This window comes from Lathyrus oleraceus, chromosome 5, assembly GCF_024323335.1.
Source record: "Lathyrus oleraceus cultivar Zhongwan6 chromosome 5, CAAS_Psat_ZW6_1.0, whole genome shotgun sequence".
In the NCBI taxonomy this organism is placed as follows: Eukaryota; Viridiplantae; Streptophyta; class Magnoliopsida; order Fabales; family Fabaceae; genus Lathyrus; species Lathyrus oleraceus.
Window position 1 is genome coordinate 564,460,114 of NC_066583.1, and position 20,138 is coordinate 564,480,251.

The following is a 20,138-nucleotide window of genomic DNA, read 5'->3' on the forward strand; positions in this document are numbered from 1 at the left end:
TTTGATGTAGATCTCTTTGAAGAATTGAAGAAGGATGTGGGAGAAAGCTTTGGCATAAAGAAGCTGATAAGCAAGATCAACATCACTGCTTGCCCCACTGATATAGGTGAAGCCCTTATCGACATCCAGAACCTCATTGACCAAGTTTGTGCTGAATACCATAGGGAGGTGGATACCAAAGCAAAGCTTCAATCAACTGAACAAGCTCAAGCTACTGAGTTTGATAACTCCCTTCAAACTTCAAAATCCTTTGAGGAGTTAGCCTCTTCCAGAAAATCAGCCCAAGCAGAATTCGACACCTATACTGCTTCGATACAACTCTGGGAATCTCACATTGCAGAATTGCAGAAGAAGATTTATGATGCTAAGGCGAAGCAGGCTGCTACCCAAGGCTTGGATAATACTGAAGCTAATAATCTGGCGAAGTAGAGCGTAGATCACGTCAAAAAGGCTACTGCTATGAATGAAGATATTGCACGCCTCAAAGGGGTTCAAGCTTCTGTTCAGTACAAGATAAGCTTGGTGAAGATAAAGTATGACCGGATGAAGGCCACTATCCCTTTATGATTTTCACCTGTATTCGTTCTATTCGACTTTTGTTTATTTTTAATTCGATTAAGACAAAGCCATCTTGGCAAAATTTTAAGTTTTAAATATATTCACCATCTTGGCTATGATAGTTCTTTGCTTACTACGTTGTTATGATTTTAACTTCATGCACAAATGGTTTATACTTCTTTAAGTATTTCCCATTTACTTTTAGGATTCTTCGATCCTCTGCTAGTTCTTCTATTTCGTATGCATTATTTGTGTCGCAACCTGAAAAATACAGTGTGTGAAAAAAACAACCGGCGAAAGAAAATGACAGAAGAGTCGCCACCGTGCGTTATTTATCCCAAAGGAGGGAAAGGAAACGCTCGAAGTAAACCTGAAAAGGGGAAAGGAAAAGACAAGGTCTCACAACCAAATCTTGGGTTCGGGAGTCGATTATGCGAAGGGAGGGTATTAGCACCCCTACGCATCCGTAGTACTCTACGGGATCCACTTTTATAGTTCTTGTCTAAAGGGTGTGAGTTTATCTTGTGCTGTTTACTAAAAAAGGGGTTAAATGAAAATGACTCGCGTGGATGTTGCATCCACTGCATACGTATCTCATCTGAATATGAGAATCAGAGTCTTCATAGCTCGGCTGACCTATGGGTTAGGGGGATGTGTACTCGCTAAGACATCACGTCTTATGCCTACGTATCTCATCTGGAATGAGAATCAGAGCAAGCCGTAGTTCGGCTAACTACAGGGTTATGGATTGGGTTTTGGACGAACGACGTTACTACGCAATCTACCGGATGCTCGACTGAAATTCTGGCGTAGTCAGAATTCAGATGTTCTACTCCAAGTCATGACATCTGATCCAACATTGTAACTATCATAGCAAGATAGTTAACACATTAAACCCTGTACTAAAGCACGCTTTCACAGATGTCACGACATCTCCTTCTATGTCACCCTAGAATGAAGGAACCCCTAGTCCTGTGCATCAGGTATACAACCTCAGCAAAGATCAATCATAGCTATCACTTCTGTTGTTTTCCTACACAGTTATCAGCACGATGTCTTAATTGATCATCTGTTACATTATTCCAGTGTGCTTGCCTTTTACTTGTATTTCCTGAAATAAAGGTTGAATACATTAATCTAATTACCACTTATTAGATTGCTAACAAATAGGCTATTTGTTAGGTTCATTAATTGTAGGTTAGTCGTTGGTTTCCTGGATTTTAGCTCAGCTGTTGGATTCCTAAAGAATAGCCTGAGAAAAATACTGAACCAGAAAAACTAATCATCCTACACTTTAGCACATGCTGTCAGGAATGAATGTCACAACATTCAGTTTGACAGTCAGAACATATACATCATGTTGATTCTGTTATGTTCCTGAAAAACAGACTGTGCTAAATTTGTTGTACTGTAAAAGACCAACCAGTCTCTAATTCAGTATCAGCCTACATGAACAACTGTCTAGACATTCAGTTTGACAGTTTCACAATGATCCTTTGGTCAGGTCTGTTTTCCACTTGAAAACCAGACTTAAATATATACTGAACTGAAGCATAAAAACCAACATGCCTATTATTCAGTATATGCTGTCAATGATGAATGTTAAGACAATCTGATTGACATTCAACCAGAAGGCTATGTATCAGGTCTGTTATTATCTTGGTAGGCAGATTGAAATACAAGCTTAGTTATGGCATACAGGATTATAACATATGCAGAAGGAAAACAAACACAGGAAATTGTTAACCCAGTTCAGTCCAACATGACCTACGTCTGGGGGCTTCCAAGCCAGGAAGAAGATCCATTATCAGCAGTATTAATTCAGAGTTAAACTCCCCCGTTTACAACTCTTCACTTAATCCCTACCCAATGCAATCTATACCTAGGAACTCCTAGATAGAAACCTCCAGTTTCCATTCCTATCACTACAAATACAATGTAATGTTAAACCAACTTGAACTTGCTTCACAGCTTCATTCAAGAACATAATCACTCTTGCCTACAGGCTTTGAGTTACAAATACTCTCAGCTTTGAACACTGAGAAACACATGGTAACCTTCCCACAGGTTGGGAGGTTTACCGCACACACACCCCTAAATTTTCATTCTATGAGGCTTAGAAAAACTAGGTTACAATATGCTATTTATAACTGTAGCGGTGTATTCGTCGCTATATGATTTATTGATTAAACCATAAGCAAAGCATACAATGAAATTTCGAGTCGCCACCGCACTTTTATTTATCCAAAGGACTGGCTAAAAAGCGAACAAAAGCCTAAGAAGTTTTACACGTAGAAAACTAATAAAAAGATCAGAGAGTCTGGATAAGGGGTAAATTACGCAATGGGAAGGTGTTAGGCACCCACTACGTCCTAGGTACTCCTAGGGAGCCCTTTTCACACTTGTTGTATAAAATTGTTATTTGTTATGACATAAATATTGTGCAAACATGATTGGGATGATGAGAGAAGAATATACATTTTATTTATTTTTGTGTTCGAACGGATGAACCCGTTGCCTACGTACCTTCCATCAAAGGTAAGGATCAAAACGCCGTAGTTCGGCTAAAAACTTCCAAAAGTTAGTGGATTCAATTTTAAACAATAGCACTGAGGCTCTTCATTATCAATGGGAGAAAACTCGACCAAGACCAACATCCACCATGCGAGGATAGCTTCGACGTACTAGAGGGGTTAGCCCTGTTTTCAGTACGGAAGTCTTATAGTCGACTCACTAAGGATAAGGTGAGGTTTACATCAACCACAAAGATAATTGAAACCTATGGCTAATGCATGAAAAGATTAACAATGGACAAAGCCAAAACAAGTGAATGGGTGAAGTTAATTGATTGTGATTGTGAAAGTAGGGTCAAAGTATGATTAAGATTAATTCAAAGAAGTATTATGAAATGGAGTTTGAAAAAAGTCAAGGACTTGGGGTCTAGGTTTTTGGTTTGAAAACATGAAGATGTTTGCACAATATCTATGTCAAGTTTGAAAGTAATGTGTGAAAAGGTTTAGGACATAATGAGGATGAATGGATGAAGATGGATTGTAAAACTTCTTAGAAAGTTCACCTCTTGAGATCATATAGAAGATGATTCAAGTGTGTCCTTTGGAATGGGCAATAAGCAATAACAAAATAAACAATCAGATGATACCGGATGCCACTCAATGGTCTTACTCCAATCTCATAAACAAAAAGCGGATACCGAATACCAATAGATGGATTTACACCAATCTCCTAAAACAAAAATGGATATCAGAGGCCACTCTATGGACTTACACTAATCTCCTAAAGAAAATGAAAGAAGGTGGATACCGGATGCCAATCTGTCTGGACTTATACCAATATCCGACATATGATCATAGGAAAGCAAATGCCAACTTGCAGGGACTTACAATTGCATCCTCACATACAACAAACAAATGCAACATTATGGTCATAGGAAAGCAAATGCCAACTTGCAGGGACTTACAATTGCATCCTCACATAAACAAAGAAAAGCAAAACATGAATGTCAGATGCCAATCTATCTGGGCTTACTCTAACCTCCACAGTATGGTCCTAGGAATACAAATGCCAACTTGCAGGGACTTACAATTGCATCCTCACATACAACAAACAAATGCATCAAAGAAAAGATGAGATGAGTGGCCAATGTGATGGTCTTATACTCACTTCCATATCCTAGGAGCAATGGCCAATGGATGGTCTTACAATTGTCCTCAATGGGTAAACAACAATGATAATGTCACAAAGACAAATGAGATGATCATGAAATAATGAGCAATTAATGATGATAAATGCATAGAGCATACAAGCAAACATGTGCATATGAATAGAACAATCAATCGGTGAAGTCAATCAGCACACACTATAACCAAACAAGGAGGCTCATACAAAAGGGTTAGGCATTGAAGCCAACTGGAATAGGGTCGATGGTGCTCTTAACCTTGCCATTGAAGGGCTAAGGTGAAGCAGATGAAAGGATATGAGGGGTGTGCCTCATTGCTCTTATCCCTGGTCAGGGAGAGCATTTGAATATCAGAAGGTGTGGGAGTTCAGAAAGTAGGAACTCTCTCCACAGATTATTGACTCGATAGATCTTGGGTTAGGATCTCAATGCTACAACCATGTAATGGGAGCAAGGAGAAGACTCACAGAATAGTAGGAGATAGGTTGCTTATCTCTTTGATCTACCAATTGCCTTATTTAAAGGACTTTTCCTGCTTGGGACAAATGTAAACACACACAAGCATTGCCTCTTAAGGAGGACTTCAGACAGTTGCCTGGCCAAATAACCGGCCAGGTCTTCCAGACTACATGAAGAAAAAGGGATTATACCTCAATGCAAATTTTCTAAATAGCAAAGCAAAGCAAGTTCAAAGAACTAAGCAACTAAAGGTACCTGAAATAGTCAAACAGAATCAGTACACAGTTCAAAAGTCAAAGCAGAATGATGTAAGAATCAACAGTCAAAACAAATGGACAAATGTGCAAAGCACAAGACTCAAGTCATATGAGTCAAGACACCTACAAAACAAAGAGGTTAGCTCATGATAAACAATCAAGCTCAATCAAGTTGTATAAGTTTCTTTGAGGTAATTGCTTCTCAACCTGAAAACATGAACTCAAACATAAGCAATGAGACCACTAGGACAAGCCTAGGGTCAAAAGAGGATGAGAAAGTCAAAACAGCAAATGATATCCAATCAAAATCAAGTTCAAACATTTAAGAAGCAAGCTCAATTGGTTTCATGTTCATATCATTCATCATCATGATTTCATAAGCAAAAGAAGTCAAAGCATGGCAAATGAAAGCTCATAGAAGTCAACAGCAAGACTTAGCTCAAAATCAAACATAATCAATTCCAAAAATCATCAAATAATTCATGATCAATCATAATCCATAACATGACATGCATATAAAATTTCAGCTCAATTGGATCATGGGAAGATAGTCAATGAAAATAAGAAAGTCCAAACAATTTCAAACATGCCCAAAGAAGTCAACCAAACATGCATCAACTTCAAAAATTCATAACTCAGTGATAACATATAAGAAATGAATGGGATCAACACCATGGCAAAGCTTAAGATGTCTAGTAATCACATGTTAAATTTCAAATTCATCTAATAAAGTATGAGAATTTCACAAATGAAATGGCAACATGTATCACAAACGTCAACATTTTGGTCAAACAGGGGAGAAAACTCAAACAATTAGGAAATGCCACAAATAATTCTAAGAAAATTCACATATGAACTAGACATACAAGAGTACATTCATGCAAAAATTCACATCAATTGGAGGTCAAGAAGCATGGTATCAAAAATCATGAAGTTGCACATCAATGGTGTGACACAAATTGTCACACCCTACTTCAAAAATTCATAACTCAATGACCAGATAAGATAAATTCACAAACTCTACACCAAAATCACCATGGATGTGTCTAATTTATGCACAAAAAATTTCAGGGCCATTGGATAATGCATCACTATTTCACAAAGGATTTGGCAAAATGTACAAAATATGCATACATGTCACAAACCCTAGCATCATTTAAAATTCACTCATCCAAAAAATCAGAAAAAATCATGATAAAATACTAGACATCAAGATGAACACAATGCAAAAATTTCCATGAAATTTGGATTAGAAATGGATGAGATGTGATTTTTGTAAGATTGAGTAACAAAATGAAATTAATATTGAAACAAATAAATGAATTAATTAAAATAATTGGGACCGATGGCAATTTGGTAAATACCGGTTCAACTTAATGAAACGGTGCGCTTAAGGGCGAGGCAAGGAAATGTTCTGATTGGCCGGTTCAATGAAACAGTAACATGGCCATGCAAAAATCGTTCAACACAGAATTCTGGAAAAATGTTTTAGGGTTTTCATGAACAGTGTTGTCTTCTTCACCATCAAGAAATCGTGAAAATGAAATTGCACAGAAACATGAAATCAAGCACACTATTAAACTCAGCAAACCACACACATCATGAATCCAAGCATCATTTTCACTAAATCATCTCAAACAAAGCAAATCGAGCAAGAACATGTTTGAGCATCAATATTCATTTCAACATAACTTGCTAACTACTTAACCATTTTCATCAAATTAAAGCTCATAATGACCAGCATAGCAAGCTCTATCATAAGCATGGCATGATTTAGGAAATGAAGGAACTCGAGATCTTACCAAAACTGATGCACAGTGATGATTTGGATGTTGTTTGGTGGTTCTGGTTCAAAACAGATGAGGTTCCAAGCTCCAAAAGGTGAATGGTGAAGGATGTTTAGCTCAGGAGTCTTTGAAATAGCCCAACTCGAATCTTGCCATGGCTGAACTTTGATGAAGCAGAGCTGGAGATTGCTGTTACAGTGGAGAAATACCACTTGCAAAGGCTGCCAAATAGTTGGAAAATGGTGGAACAAACCAAAAGGAATCGTGTGCTTTGAAGGTTCTTGCAGAATTTCAAGATGAAGGAAATGTGTGTTTTGAGAGCAAGTGATTTTTTCTGAGTGAGTGTGAGGCTGCTAGGGTTCCAATTGACAGAAAATGTGTTTATATACTTCTGTTTAGTGTTGGCTAATGGAGTATTAATCATGCTTTGTTAAAAATGACCATTTTGCTAATTGGAGCATTTTGGTTTGAGTGGTGGGGTGTATGGTGCTACAGCTCGAATTGGGCTTGCAAGCATGACCAAAACAACATTTCAGAACATTCCCAAATGGCCAAAAGTGTTAGAAATGCCTAATTCAAAAACTCAATTTTTCACTACACTTGAAATTAATTAAGACAAGTCCAAAAAGGCCATTTTTAATGGTGAAGTTTTGGTGCATGATGATGACATTTTTGGAAAGAGGGGATCAAATATGACTTGTAGGAAAAAACCCACCCAATTTGGCCAAATGGTTTGAGAGATATGGTCTTTTGAAGTTCACAAATTTTTGAGATTGAATTGATCATAACTTGCCAACCATACATGGGAATTGAGTGTTCTTGGACTTTTTGGAAATGGAAATGGGAGAACAAGATCTTCAACTTTCATGTTGGGCAAAAATTCATTTGAAGCTTGTATCATGATGTAAGTTTAAGATCAAGAAGTTTCCATTTTTGGCAAATTCCAATTACAGGTCAACTTTCTATTTTTGGAAATTTTCTGTTTGACTTCAAATTCTTCCATGATGGTGTTTGACATGATATATGAGGCCTATATGGACATGAATGAGCTCCCTCAAACCAATTCCCACCATCAAATCACTGATTAAATCCACAGTTGACCAAGGTTGACTTCAGTTGACTTTTCTAGGGTTTTGCTTGACTGAACCACCTTCTGGTGAATTCCAAACCCTAATTTCTTGAGACCTTGATTCCAAATGATATCTCAACATATATGAACTCTTGATTATTGATCATGGTGCCCAAATTCTTCAAGAATGGCCACCATCCACTGCAATGACTGACTTTGACTGATTTTGACCTAATTGGCTGATGATTGCTTCAGCTGCAAGTAACATGGTTAGATGACAATATTTTTGTACTTTTTGGTTAGTAATCATATGAAAAGCCAAGATATACAAATGCAAAGCATGCTTGGTGATCAAGAACCACACTCACAAGGCAACCTACCCACTAGGAGGGAAGCTAGGACATGCAATGATCCTTGAGGCCATGTTATGATATGATATGGGCCATGAGGGATCTTAGGGCCAAAATTGGGGTCTTACAGATGCCCCTATTTAAGTTCATTCTAGCCGGAGAAGTGAAGTTTAGAAATCTTCATCTCGACGCGGTAGAATGGGCTTAAATAACAATAATGAGACAAATTTTGGTCCCTAAGAGACCTCATGATGCAAATGTATGTATGCAAAAGACACAAATTCTGTGGGGAATATGATTCACACAGAAGAAAAGGCGATCCATTGGAGTAATACACTCACCAGGAACAGAAACTCTAACAAGACTCTAGTTGGGGATAGTAAGAAAAAGAATGCGTGAACAAGACACGACTCTGATTAGGGAAACAGAAAACAGACTGGAGACCTCACTGGGGAAAAGAATTCCAAAGGAAAATAAATCCATTGGAGAGACACAAGCTGACTCCTGGGAATAAGCAACAGGAACTCCACTGGGGAAACACCAAAGAAGGAGGTGTTACCGGTACAAAGGTAACAAGCTCAGGAAGAATGAACATCTAAGACCGGTATAAGGGTGAGAGATATCAATCAACCAACATCTGAGAAAGACCTGGAAAAGGTACATAAACTCAGGAAAATCTGACTCCACAGGGGACCGGGGTCATAATAGGGAGCAAAAAGGAAGGAACACCAAGGATACCGGGTTGTAGGTATGTAACAGGTGACCGACCAAAGACGTGAATTGGTGTGTGTTCCAAAACACTCATCATCCTGAAGAGAGCGAAAGCAAACTTGTTTATAGGATGGATATTTGATTCTGTAAAGAATGCAAATCTTACTCAGTTGGGGAAACAAACAAAGTGTTCGACAAGAGAGTGCATGAGATATATTATCTATAGCCGTCAAAACGTAGATAATGTACTCGCATGGAAAATTATCCTGAACCGGGTTGTAGGTTGTTTGTAGGATAAAATCCGAAGACGTGAATTGGTTTGTGTTCCAAAACACTCATCATCCCGAAGAAAGCTAGAACAGCAGACTTGTTTATAGGATGAATGTTCGATTCCACAAGGAATACGAACCTTACTCTGCGAAGAAAACAATCAAAAGATTGACCCAAGAGCGAACGAGATATAATATCCATTACCGTCAGAACGTGGATAGAATACTCACAAAGGAAGATTATCCTGAACCGGGTTGTAGGTTGTTTATAGGATAAAATCCGAAGGCGTGAATTGGTTTGTGTTCCAAAACACTCATCATCCTGAAGAAAGCTAGAACAGCAGACTTGTTTATAGGATGGACATTCGATTCCACACGGAATGCGAATCTTACTCGACTGGGGAAGATCAACAAAGGACTCCAACCAAAGAGCGCATGAGACATATTATTCATTACCGTCAGAACGTGGATAGAATACTCACAAAGGAAGATTATCCTGAACCGGGTTGTAGGTTGTTTATAGGATAAGATCCGAAATCGTGAATTGGTTTGTGTTCCAAGACACTCATCACCCTGAAGAAAGCTAGAACAGCAGACTTGTTTATAGGATGGATGTTCGATTCCACAAGGAATACGAACCTTACTCGACTGGGGAAGATCAATAAAGGATTCCGACCAAAGAGCGCATGAGACATATTATTCATTACCGGCAGACCGTGAATAATATACTCGAAAGGAAAAGACACCAGAGATACCGAAGTATATAATAGGTGACTAACCAAAAAGAGAGACAATCGATACCAAGCATCCGGGTAAACGAAAGACAACTCAAAGGGATAAATTGCAAGCATCCGACAATTATCCAGCAACAAAGGAATATTCGATTCCGCAAAGGGAAAAAGCGAATCTTACTCGACCAGGGAAACACGAAAGGCTTCGACTGAAGAGTGCATGAGATATATTATTCATTACCGGTAGACCGTGAATAATATACTCGCATGGAAGATTATCCACAACCGGTTACTGGGTTAATAAAGGATAAATCAACCGAAAAGAAAGGCATCGGGATACCAAACTAGGTATATAATGATGACCAATCAAAGGGAGCAACAGACATTACCAACAAAAGGGTAAATGAAAGACGATCTGCTGAGGATTCACTGGTGAGAATCAATGATCCGGGGAACACAATCACTGACACAAGGTGAAAGGACCCGCTGGGGATAAAATTGCTAGCATACAGCAATCATCCACAAAAGACTTGCTAGGGATATAAGTGCTGATCTGAGCAACTTATCCAAGCAAAGGAAAATCAACATCAAGGACTAGATGAAGATACCCACAAAGGGAAATTGTCATCGGTTAGGATGAACAACAAAAGTTAACTCTGCAAGGAGAGAACAGGGTTTATAACTACCGATTTGTAGGTAGAAAAAAACCGCAAAGATAGGACTTACGACTGCTGGTTTGTAGGCAGAGGGCCGAAAGGGTGGGGGTGACCACAAAATCAGGGTTTACATCTACCGAATACGGGGTAGAAGACCAACAACTCCGCGTGGGGATAGAACAAATCACAAATCCGCACGGGAAACCAAAATAGGGTTTATAACAAACCACAAACTGCTGAAGAGCAGGAAAATAAGGTTTACAACTACCGACTGTTAGGTAGAAAAACCAACAACTCTGGCTGGGGAATAAAAGGTGTATAACCACAAATTCTGTCAAGAAAGCCAGGAAAAATAGGACTTATAACTACCGGTATGAGGGTAGAGGCCCAAAACTATTCCGCTGGGGAACAACCCACTGGGAAGCACAAGACATTTGACAAATAGCCAATTCGGGAATAATCCGAAAAGACGGACTGAATCAAGACATGTCCTAATGAGGATGTAACTCAAATAGGAAAATCCATCCCAATATATGTGTTGGGAGGAAACGGAAGAAACCGTCATCCACGAGGATATATCTCAGTGGGGAACTGCAGAAGGAAAGACAACAGACATTTTCTGCTTATGGGGCTGACTCTATATGGAGAGATTTTGACACCCGACATCTGCTAGGGGAGATCTATAGAGAAGATCTGTATCACCATAGCAGGAGACACGACAAACAAAAGATATATGGCGAGAAATGCGACATGAATATCTGAATGTTTTATGAATATGCATGAATATGCGTGATTTATGTTTGATGAATGCTGACAAAACAGACAATTCTAACACAACAGGTCCAGGAATCAAACGCCCGGTATTATACTTCCAGGGGAAAAACCAGCTGGAAAGCCAATCTACAGAGATCTATATGCTGTAAAGCAAAGATCCGCAGGTACTGCTGAAGAAGCAGAGGATCAGAGATATCAGGAAACAACCCAATTAGGGTACAGAAAGTTACAACGGGCAGAACAGCCACCAAGACAAATCTGTAGGGGAACAAGAGAAAACCCAAGATATCTGCAGGGGATCCCAGTGTTAACTGAGAAACAAAAAGTGCATTGCACAAACACAAACTGCTGTAGAAGCAAATCCACACAACTCCGCTGGGGGACAACCCACTGAGGGAGAATGATATCATCCAAATAGAATCTAACTGCATAAGCAACTCTACTGGGGAAAACTGTCGGCTACTCTCTTGGGGAACAAGCCACTGAGGGAGGACAGATCACACAAGTAGATTCTGCAACAAACCAACCTACTTGGGGAGAATACACATAGCAAACTGATCACAACAAGTAGATTCTGCAATACAAGCCACTCTACTGGGGATCACAAACAGTCAGGAAATCAATCCGTTCACTGGAGGCCAAAGCCATCATCCGACCATACTGGGGATTGAAGGAGTATTCAGCAGGCAAAACTGCCACAACAAACGCTCTGCAGACTACGCTGAGGAAAAGATGGATGCAATACTGGGATATCAGCCCAATCAACCACTGAATAGGAAAATAAATCCTGCTCTGCTGAAGAGAAAAACTCTGATGGAGAGATAGCAACAATTCCGCAGACGACTTCGCCGGGGAGAAGGTAAAGTACCGGGTATCAAACCGCTGACTTACCGAGTCTTTCAAAAAGAAAGCGATTATGCTGAGGAAACAGACAGTTCCACTGGCAACTGCACTGGGAAGAGTGATAACAACTCTACTCGCAAATCTGATGGGGATATCAATAACAGCTCTACTCGTGACTGTGCTGAGGAGACAAATAAGGTCTGGGGCAGGCGACCCACTGGAGAAAGTGACGGGGCACCAAGATGACAAACCAATCAACCGCCGAAACTCACAAGGAAACACCCATGCTGGGAAAACTGCTGCTGGAGAAAACGAAGTCTTCAACAACACTCTGCTTGCGGCTATACTGGGGAACAACCCCAACAACAACTCTGTTTGAGGAACAACCTCAACAAAGATCTGAAGAAAGAAGATACAACCAAACCAGGAATATGAACAAATGTCTTACCTGTTGGAAATCATGCCACCCTCGGGAGAGCACTGAGATATTCTTGAGTATCCTTTCAATATTGTGAATGTTCACTTTGTTTAAAACAACAATTTTGAAAAATTTGATTTGTTTAAAACAATGATATTTTATCAATTTAAAACATGCAAAACATTTGTTGAATCGAAACAAATAAGAGTGCAAATAATTGGATAAAAAGCTCAAATTGATTTGATGGAATGGTAGTCTGCAAATGGCAAGACTCCATAGATCTGTACAAATTTGAAATCAGTGATATATATTGGAAGAGGGCTACATTGAACATAATGATCCTTTCTCTACCAATTTGAATCTCGATGTATCCGAAGCTTCGGTTGATGACGAATCGAGAATCTTCTGACGAAATGACGATTGGTGAACAGAAAGTCTTGTCAGGATGCAGTCATTTGCCAAATCCCTAATTTTTTCCTAGATTGCCCCAGGGTGAGGTACTCAATCTAGCGGGATGCAAATATTCTCTTTTTTTCAGTCTCTAATTTTTGCCTGGATTACCCTTGCGGGTTCTCCACCGAGACGCTCATTTTTGCCTAAGCCGCCCTTTCGGGTTTTCAACTTAGCGAGCTATTCTGTTTTTTTATTTGCATATACTTTTTTTTTTAGGCAAAGTATCTCTTGACTGCATCTGAATTCACAGGACGAGTGAAATCCTCCCCATCCATTGTTGTAAGCATCAAAGCACCGCCTGAAAAGGCTCTCTTAACAACATATAGACCCTCGTAGTTTGGAGTCCACTTGCCCCTGGAATCGGGCGTGAAAGACAAAACTTTCTTGAGCACGAGGTCACCTTCTCGGAATACACAAGGCTTGACCTTCTTATCGAATGCTTTCTTCATTCTCTGCTGATATAACTGACCATGGCACATGGCAGTTAATCGCTTCTCTTCAATCAAATTCGATTGTTCATAACGACTCTGCCATTCAGCATTAGTCAACTAGGGACTTGAGGGTATACTTTTCTTTTTTCCTTTGGAAAAATTTTGAAATTTTTTTTCCGGATTTTTGATTTTTCTTATTTTTTTTCACCCTCTTTTTTTTTTTTTTTTTTTTTTTACATTTGTAATGCCCCAGTTTGACTGGTTTGCTGATTCTCATGATACAGCTGAATGAGCCTTTTTCGCTCAAGAAGGCGGGTAATCTCATCAGGAACCCCCTTCAACATCATCTTCCTCTGCCTCAAATACAAAGGATTCAAGATTGGGAGATGGCGTTGGATCATTATGTTCAATGGGTTTAGAAATCCCTGCATAATGATTCTGGATAATGAAAAGCTTTTGATATTTAAACAAACAAATCATTTATGCAGATGAAAAAGCTGTTCTTGTTTTTCATGGTTTTTTGTGATCACTGATTTCATGCAAAAGCAAAAAGTGAAAACAAATGGAAAAACAAATGTTTAACGATGCATTAATTGAATGAAAACATCATTGTATTAAATGCTGCCGACAATGTCATCACTTCTCCTTTTGGCATGGGAGAAGGGTTTTTAAACAAAGTGAACAAATCACGCTGACTTATGAATGACCGTAGGAACATCCACAGCGACCCAATTGTGGCAGACACCACCAGGAATAACAAAATCGTTCACGCCTTCTGTATATTCTTCCAAGATAGCAGCAGCTTCCCCTTCAGGTTGATCATCATGGATGAATCCTCCACTTGTGAACAAACCTTGATCATTATGTGCCCCAGAACAGTAGCCAATGCCAGCCCGGGATCTGTTAACCAGGAATAAATCCATCAACAGTACGAAGTCTGGAAAAATCCTCCTCGAGTTCACAACTCTCTTGCTCAAGATGATCCATAAATCTGGCAGAATCAGCTCTGGTATAGTACCGGCAAAGTGCGTCTTCAAAATAAATGAAGATCGCAGGGTCAGACCACAGGACGGGAGACCGGAACAAAAACACCCGCTTATGCAAATGATGCATGAAGTGTTTATGCATATGCTTGTTTTTCTTCAAAGAAACTCGAGGGTTTTATTTGCAAACTTTGAAATATTTAAGCATTTTGATCTTACATGAGAATATCTCATCAGATATATCAGGTGAAAAAATTTTCCCGGTTTTTTCATGTTTTGAAAATGTTTGCAAATAAACTCCTTTGAGTTCCTTGAAAATTTTCTTTTTTCTGATGATATGAATGCGGATGAATGCATGAATGCATGAATGCAACAATCACACTCAAGGATCAAGCAAGTCACACCAAACAAAGGTCATGGGAAAGCTCATTGTATCCCTAATATCAATCATCCATTTTGGTGGATTTAGGTTTTCACCTTATCAACACCCAAGTTCCATTGATATTAACGGTACATGAACCGGCTCAAACATCCTTAATATCAACCAGCCGCTTTGGTGGATTTTAGGTTTTACACCTGATCCGGGTTCCATTGATATTAACGGTGCTTGAACGACTCAACCACGAATCACGGGTTTGTTGAGAGTCACGAGCATGGAGTCTCGGTTAAGAACCACCCAAAGGGAGTGTACTAGGGTTTAAACCTGCCAGACATGTTCTATCAGAGGTTCCCATAATCATCGTTCCATCTTTCGAATATTATCGGAGGAACGAATACTCGTATTCCAAGAATATTCTCAAGAGAAACTCTTATGAGTGTAGTATCGCGTAACAATCGTATCAGAACTTACATCTGAACGACCTCCGCACTACGTTCCTAAAAAAAGGCCAAGATGGGTTTGGTAAACTACGGTCCTTGGCTTCTGCGGAACATGATTGAAAGAATAATGCCTAACCACAAATAACTTGTGTGACATTATTAGTCCAACATGACCTCCACCAAGTGAATGGGCTCGCAAGTCAACTGGCTAAGGAATACTCCACACCAGTCAACAAGACTATGCCATTCTCCTATCCTAGAGTGCACTCGAGTTCGGGTACAGAACTCATCTCACAGATCACCAAAGCAAACAGCAATGTATATCAAGCAATTCAAACATTACAATCAATACAGTTATCCCAAATGGTACAAAAATATGTCATATAACAAATAACAATATAGCACAACAAGGGTGAAAAGTGGGCAATACCACCAAGGATCGAGTTCTCCCCAGCAGAGTCGCCACTTTTCTGTAGCGGTGTATTCGTCGCTATATGATTTATTGATTAAACCATAAGCAAAGCATACAATGAAATTTCGAGTCGCCACCGCACTTTTATTTATCCAAAGGACTGGCTAAAAAGCGAACAAAAGCCTAAGAAGTTTTACACGTAGAAAACTAATAAAAAGATCAGAGAGTCTGGATAAGGGGTAAATTACGCAATGGGAAGGTGTTAGGCACCCACTACGTCCTAGGTACTCCTAGGGAGCCCTTTTCACACTTGTTGTATAAAATTGTTATTTGTTATGACATAAATATTGTGCAAACATGATTGGGATGATGAGAGAAGAATATACATTTTATTTATTTTTGTGTTCGAACGGATGAACCCGTTGCCTACGTACCTTCCATCAAAGGTAAGGATCAAAACGCCGTAGTTCGGCTAAAAACTTCCAAAAGTTAGTGGATTCAATTTTAAACAATAGCACTGAGGCTCTTCATTATCAATGGGAGAAAACTCGACCAAGACCAACATCCACCATGCGAGGATAGCTTCGACGTACTAGAGGGGTTAGCCCTGTTTTTAGTACGGAAGTCTTATAGTCGACTCACTAAGGATAAGGTGAGGTTTACATCAACCACAAAGATAATTGAAACCTATGGCTAATGCATGAAAAGATTAACAATGGACAAAGCCAAAACAAGTGAATGGGTGAAGTTAATTGATTGTGATTGTGAAAGTAGGGTCAAAGTATGATTAAGATTAATTCAAAGAAGTATTATGAAATGGAGTTTGAAAAAAGTCAAGGACTTGGGGTCCAGGTTTTTGGTTTGAAAACATGAAGATGTTTGCACAATATCTATGTCAAGTTTGAAAGTAATGTGTGAAAAGGTTTAGGACATAATGAGGATGAATGGATGAAGATGGATTGTAAAACTTCTTAGAAAGTTCACCTCTTGAGATCATATAGAAGATGATTCAAGTGTGTCCTTTGGAATGGGCAATAAGCAATAACAAAATAAACAATCAGATGATACCGGATGCCACTCAATGGTCTTACTCCAATCTCATAAACAAAAAGCGGATACCGAATACCAATAGATGGATTTACACCAATCTCCTAAAACAAAAATGGATATCAGAGGCCACTCTATGGACTTACACTAATCTCCTAAAGAAAATGAAAGAAGGTGGATACCGGATGCCAATCTGTCTGGACTTATACCAATATCCGACATATGATCATAGGAAAGCAAATGCCAACTTGCAGGGACTTACAATTGCATCCTCACATACAACAAACAAATGCAACATTATGGTCATAGGAAAGCAAATGCCAACTTGTAGGGACTTACAATTGCATCCTCACATAAACAAAGAAAAGCAAAACATGAATGTCAGATGCCAATCTATCTGGGCTTACTCTAACCTCCACAGTATGGTCTTAGGAATACAAATGCCAACTTGCAGGGACTTACAATTGCATCCTCACATACAACAAACAAATGCATCAAAGAAAAGATGAGATGAGTGGCCAATGTGATGGTCTTATACTCACTTCCATATCCTAGGAGCAATGGCCAATGGATGGTCTTACAATTGTCCTCAATGGGTAAACAACAATGATAATGTCACAAAGACAAATGAGATGATCATGCAATAATGAGCAATTAATGATGATAAATGCATAGAGCATACAAGCAAACATGTGCATATGAATAGAACAATCAATCGGTGAAGTCAATCAGCACACACTATAACCAAACAAGGAGGCTCATACAAAAGGGTTAGGCATTGAAGCCAACTGGAATAGGGTCGATGGTGCTCTTAACCTTGCCATTGAAGGGCTAAGGTGAAGCAGATGAAAGGATATGAGGGGTGTGCCTCATTGCTCTTATCCCTGGTTAGGGAGAGCATTTGAATATCAGAAGGTGTGGGAGTTCAGAAAGTAGGAACTCTCTCCACAGATTATTGACTCGATAGATCTTGGGTTAGGATCTCAATGCTACAACCATGTAATGGGAGCAAGGAGAAGACTCACAGAATAGTAGGAGATAGGTTGCTTATCTCTTTGATCTACCAATTGCCTTATTTAAAGGACTTTTCCTGCTTGGGACAAATGTAAACACACACAAGCATTGCCTCTTAAGGAGGACTTCAGACAGTTGCCTGGCCAAATAACCGGCCAGGTCTTCCAGACTACATGAAGAAAAAGGGATTATACCTCAATGCAAATTTGCTAAATAGCAAAGCAAAGCAAGTTCAAAGAACTAAGCAACTAAAGGTACCTGAAATAGTCAAACAGAATCAGTACACAGTTCAAAAGTCAAAGCAGAATGATGTAAGAATCAACAGTCAAAACAAATGGACAAATGTGCAAAGCACAAGACTCAAGTCATATGAGTCAAGCCACCTACAAAACAAAGAGGTTAGCTCATGATAAACAATCAAGCTCAATCAAGTTGTATAAGTTTCTTTGAGGTAATTGCTTCTCAACCTGAAAAATGAACTCAAACATAAGCAATGAGACCACTAGGACAAGCCTAGGGTCAAAAGAGGATGAGAAAGTCAAAACAGCAAATGATATCCAATCAAAATCAAGTTCAAACATTTAAGAAGCAAGCTCAATTGGTTTCATGTTCATATCATTCATCATCATGATTTCATAAGCAAAAGAAGTCAAAGCATGGCAAATGAAAGCTCATAGAAGTCAACAGCAAGACTTAGCTCAAAATCAAACATAATCAATTCCAAAAATCATCAAATAATTCATGATCAATCATAATCCATAACATGACATGCATATAAAATTTCAGCTCAATTGGATCATGGGAAGATAGTCAATGAAAATCAGAAAGTCCAAACAATTTCAAACATGCCCAAAGAAGTCAACCAAACATGCATCAACTTCAAAAATTCATAACTCAGTGATAACATATAAGAAATGAATGGGATCAACATCATGGCAAATCTTAAGATGTCTAGTAATCACATGTTAAATTTCAAATTCATCTAATAAAGTATGAGAATTTCACAAATGAAATGGCAACATGTATCACAAAAGTCAACATTTTGGTCAAACAGGGGAGAAAACTCAAACAATTAGGAAATGCCACAAATAATTCTAAGAAAATTCACATATGAACTAGACATACAAGAGTACATTCATGCAAAAATTCACATCAATTGGAGGTCAAGAAGCATGGTATCAAAAATCATGAAGTTGCACATCAATGGTGTGACACAAATTGTCACACCCTACTTCAAAAATTCATAACTCAATGACCAGATAAGATAAATTCACAAACTCTACACCAAAATCACCATGGATGTGTCTAGTTTATGCACAAAAAATTTCAGGGCCATTGGATAATGCATCACTATTTCACAAAGGATTTGGCAAAATGTACAAAATATGCATACATGTCACAAACCCTAGCATCATTTAAAATTCACTCATCCAAAAAATCAACAAAAATCATGATAAAATACTAGACATCAAGATGAACACAATGCAAAAATTTCCATGAAATTTGGATTAGAAATGGATGAGATGTGATTTTTGTAAGATTGAGTAACAAAATGAAATTAATATTGAAACAAATAAATGAATTAATTAAAATAATTGGGACCGATGGCAATTTGGTAAATACCGGTTCAACTTAATGAAACGGTGCGCTTAAGGGCGAGGCAAGGAAATGTTCTGATTGGCCGGTTCAATGAAACAGTAACATGGCCATGCAAAAATCGTTCAACACAGAATTCTGGAAAAATGTTTTAGGGTTTTCATGAACAGTGTTGTCTTCTTCACCATCAAGAAATCGTGAAAATGAAATTGCACAGAAACATGAAATCAAGCACACTATTAAACTCAGCAAACCACACACATCATGAATCCAAGCATCATTTTCACTAAATCATCTCAAACAAAGCAAATCGAGCAAGAACATGTTTGAGCATCAATATTCATTTCAACATAACTTGCTAACTACTTAACCATTTTCATCAAATTAAAGCTCATAATTGTAGCACCTCAAATTTGCACCTATCATTGTGCATACCATTTCATATTAGGTCATAGCATATCATGATACATTGCATAGCATTTGCATTGTTCCTCAGTTGCCTCAAGAGCAAGCAATCAAGAATTAGGTCAAACTGATCAGGAGATCAGTCAACCAATCAAGCAAAGGTGTTTCTCAAGGGATCAAAGCCCTAGGGTTTGCCCATCAAGCTCACATGACTTGGAGGTCTATTTGAAGTGTTCAAGTCAAGGGTTGAAGGCTCAGAGGTCAGCAGTCAATGCACAGCCAGGCAGAAAACCCTAAACAGTCAACAATCAATCAAAGCAGTGGATGGTGGCCATTCTTGTGGAATTTGGGCACCATGGTCAATAATCAAGAGTTCGTATGTCTTGAGACATCATTTGA